Genomic DNA, 4,459 nt, shown 5'->3' with positions numbered 1-4,459 from the left:
CTGTGCTCTGCTGCACTCTGCTGCTCAAGATGGGTGACAGAGGCTGCTAATGGTGCTCTCTGCACTGACCTCCTCCCACACTTCTAGGGATGCCAGATGGGCTTGGGGCTGCCCTGGATCCTCCTGGGGAAGTTCCCTGAGGGTCAGATCAGTCACTGCTCAGACTCCTTTCCCTGTGCCTCCTGTGTCCTCTGGGGCTGCAGAGCTCTCCTGGCTCACAGCAGACATTCAGTCCTTGATCTCTGGATGACCCAACCCTGGACAAGCCCGTGCCCAGTGAGCTCCACTCCCTGCTGATCCCTGGCACACATTGTCCCTGCAGGTCCCCTGTGTTCTCCTGGTGGCTCCCAAGACCCTCCAGACAAACATTCCCCTGCCATCAGCCCTGGCACAAGCTGCAGGGCCCCAGGAAGGTTCAGCGCAGACCATTCACCATATGATGGGCACTGGCCCCCAACAACCAAAAGCTAATCCAGACCTGAGTCCCTTGAAGGCCACCCTGGGACCCTGATCTCATCCTACTGAGCCCTGGGAGAACAAGGAACACAAGGAGTCTTTTCAGAGTCTGTTTCTTTGGTCTGTTCCTGAGAGTGACTCTGGAGGAGAGCAAAGCCTTCCTGCCCTGCCCTCAAGAGATGCCCTTTGCTGATGGAACTGCTGTGGTGGAGCCCAGCTGTTTCCCAGCAGTGCCCATGGCTTGTGCCCGCCTGTGGTCACAGCATGGACAAGGAGCAGGACAGTGACCAAGCTGCCAGAGCACTCTGGCCTTACAACCACAGCAGGGCTAGGAAGAAGGGAGTGGAGTGGGGAAGAGCCAGGGCAATTGTCCCTGGCCATGCTGCTGTGCTGGGAGTCTCTTCCCTCCATCTCTACACAAAAATAATTATTTTATTCAGGTGAATTGGGAACAATCTTTTTCAAAGTTATTGAGATACAGAATAATGGCAGATATTCATGTGGAAATACTGTGAGTAGTATCCTTTTCTGGAAAACATTACAGTAGGAATATATTCAGACAATGCAAAAATGGGGAAAAAGAACAAAAAGGCTGAGATTGTAATGAGTGACAAAGGGTTAGGGCTACGATTAGGGCTAGGGACAGGGTAGGGGTTTGGTTTAGGGTTCTGTAGAAGAAAAGAGGCAGTTCATGGCTTCTGAAATCCACCACTTTCCTCATGAACTCCATGAGTTCCTGGTTCCTCAGGCTGTAGGTAAGGGGCCTCAAGGCTGGAAGCACCACTGAGTACAGAACTGACGCCAGCAGATCAAGGGATGGGGAGGAGATCGAGAGGGGCTTCAGATAGAACAATGTGCCAGTGCTGATAAACAGACAGACCATGGCCAGATGAGGAAGGTACATGGAAATGACTTTGTGCTGCCCTTGATCAGAGGGGATCCTCAGCATGGCCATGAAGATCTGCACACAGGAGAAAAAAATAAACACAAAACAACCAAATGATAAACAGGAACTAATGACAAGAATCCCAATTTCCCTCAGGTGGGAGCGTGAGCAGGAGAGCTTGAGGATGTGTAGGATTTTTCAGAAGAACTGGCCCAGGGCATTGCCCTGCACAGAGGCAGGGAAAATGTATTGGCTATGAGCAGCAGAGCAGTGAGAAAGCCACCAGCCCAGGTTCTGATGTCCATGAGGGCCCCATAGTGCAGGGTTTTGCAGATGGACACATAGCAGTCATAGCACATGATGATCAGGAGATATAACTCTGCTGACATAAAGAAGAGAAAGAAAATTTCTTGTGCAGGATATCTGTGTAGGAGATGGTCCTGGTGTCCCAGAGGGAATTGTGTGTGGCTTTAGGGACAGTGGTGCTTATGAAGCCCATATCAAGAACAGAGAGGTTAAGCAGGAAGAAGGACATGGGCATGTGCAGGTGGTGGCCGCAGGCTACGGCATGATGATGAGGCCGTTGCCCAGGAGGGCAGCCAGGGAGATGCCCAGCAAGAGGCAGAAGTGCAGGAGCAGAGCTGCTGAGTGTCTGCCAATGCCAGGAGGAGGAAGTGGCTGATGGAGCTGCTGTTGGACATTTGCTGTGTCTAGCCATGGGGAGCTGTTCGTGGAGAAAAAAGAGTGGCCAGTTAGGGAAAATTTCCCTCAGCAAAGACAAAGCCTTTTCTGTTAGGCACTTCTCCTGTAACACAGGGACACCCTTTTGATTTTCTAAAATATTTTCCTTCATGTCCAAGGCACCTGGTTGGTGCTTGCTGAGTTGGACTTCAGATTCAGGGCAACTATACACAGGGTTTTTATAATTCAGCCTTGCTTTGCAGGAGATGGAGGGGGACAGGGACCTGTCCTTGTGTTCTACTTCGAATCCCCAGCTAACACAGAAGGCCTTGTCAGCACTCCCAGTGTAAATAACAGCAATGTTAAAGGCTCTTCTAAGTGTTCTAGAGTTTTTACAGCTCCTCTTCCACTTCTCCTGCTGACTATTTTGGATGTCAGAAGCTCTCAGCATTTCTGCTGCTCTCAGAGACAAAGCAAGTTCTGTGAGGCAAGATGGTGAATGGAGAGTGAAGGCAGGTAGTCTGTCACTCTGTCCTGTTCCAAGATTCTGTGGACTTTCACCTTTCTCAAACAGAGGATGATCTTCTCACTCCCATGTTTCCCTTAAAAACTATCCCAACACTGCTGAGAACAGATGGATCCACCACAGTCCACCAAATGTCCATCCCCTTCTCAAGGTCTCAGCCCCACATTTGTACCCAAGGTCACACAAGGCTCATTTCACCAACCCAACAGGATTTTCTCCATCATAGAACTTCTGTGTCTCACTGAGGGGCTTTCAGATAACACAAGGATACTATGGACAGGTTTGCATCCTGGATTGAAGCTCCAGCTTGGACTGAAATCTCAGAGGAACTTCCAAGTGTCCTTATGATGGCATTGGATGAAGGGAGATGCAGCTCCTTCCCTGGCTGCCCTGACAGCATTGCCCAGAGCCGGGCACTGGGGACAGCATCACCCTGAGCCAGCTGTGCCCCCTGCCAGAACCCCCAGGGCCGGGCAGCTGCTCCCAGCCCTGTGCTCTGCAGAGGGAACTGGGCCCTGGGCTGCAGAGCTGGCCCACGGCTCTGCTGCAGCTCTGCCTGCACAGGAGGGGCTGCATGCCTTGGAGCCCCGGCCCTGAGGGCAGAGGCTTGGCTGGGGCACAGGAGGGAGGGGGCTTGTTCAGAGGGAGGGGCTGCACTGGAGGGGATCCTGTGGACATCTCTCAACTCTCCCTGCCACAGCATTTCTGGGTTTTGTTTTCTCTCATTGCCTGATCTTCTCTCTGCTTCCTGGAGATTTTCCTCCTGCAGGTGTTTCCCTGTGCCTGATCTCTCCGTGCCAGCACTCACAGACCCCAAATCTCTGTGCACTCTCCTTGGCCTGACAGAACCCTGCCTGTTTGCAGGGCACTGGCTGGGGGCAGGTTCTGTTTGCACCTTGGAAAAAGGACAGCTCAGACTAAGGCTGATGGGTCCAGGAAAGGAGATGCTGGTGCTGCCTATGGACAGTGGAATGTCTGAAACACTTTAAGAAACTCCTGTAGATTTACAGAGCACTCAAAACTACAATTCAGGTCTCTCAGATACTTGTCAAAATTAATAAATTTATAATAATTTATCCTTTCCATTGCACAAGAGAAGGAAGTTGGAAACAATCTCAGGAAATTTCCTTGTCTTTATAAAAATCTTTATCTGGGAAATATTCTGGAAGTGAGCTGAAGCTCTCAACTTGTCCTCCCCTACACCTGAGATATTCTGATTTGCACTTACAGAATATGTAGTCAGTGGGATGTTCCAGCTTCCGGAGATCACTGCAGGAGCTGCAGCTGCATTGTCCTGCAGCCAGAGGCTCCTGTGTCAAGGGCTGGGAGCAATTCCAGCCCTTCCCCAGTCACTTCTCAGCATCTTCCTAGCTCTGTCTGATTGAAGCTCTCTGTGCCTCTGTGCTGTGCCCAAAGTGGCTGCAGGCAGTGCCCCAGCCCTGCCAGGAGCTGCCCCTCGGCCAGGAGCCCAGCCCAGCTCAGCAGCACAGACACAGCACCAGGACTTTAATCACCCTCCTAGGGCTTGTGCTGAGGCCCTGAACATCAGTCCCTGACAGGGAGTTGAAGAAACCTCTCAAGAATTCAAAGTCAGATTCAAACTCCAAAGTTTCATGGAGTTTTAATGGGTCCCACTGAGGGACACAACTCATGTGAAAGTGTCCCCGCATTCCAGTTAGAGCAGAACACTAGAGGCAGTGATGACAGGTGGGGACAAACAAGGGAAAGGTATCTCTGACGCTGAGCAAACCTGGATGAGTTTCATTAATCCAACGGGCCAAGGCTTCAGCCCCAGGCCATGGGAAGGCAGATCCTGTCCCTCTCTCCTTGCTTGGGGCTCTTCCCAGGGCACTGGGATGTGGGGATGTGCAATGCCAAGGGCAGGACCATGGGGCGGCCCCTGCCAGGCT

General features: G+C 51.8%; 1 pseudogene; it reads right to left on the bottom strand.

The window, feature by feature from the left end:
• Positions 1 to 513: 513 nt before the first annotated feature.
• On the bottom strand, positions 514 to 2,043 carry LOC102033294 (annotated as a pseudogene).
• Between the last annotated feature and the right edge of the window lie 2,416 nt (positions 2,044 to 4,459).

The sequence above is a fragment of the Geospiza fortis genome, unplaced genomic scaffold (genome assembly GCF_000277835.1).
Source record: "Geospiza fortis unplaced genomic scaffold, GeoFor_1.0 scaffold140, whole genome shotgun sequence".
NCBI lineage: Eukaryota > Metazoa > Chordata > Aves > Passeriformes > Thraupidae > Geospiza > Geospiza fortis.
Note: the sequence above shows the minus strand (reverse complement) of the source record. Positions and strands in the feature narration are given on the sequence as shown.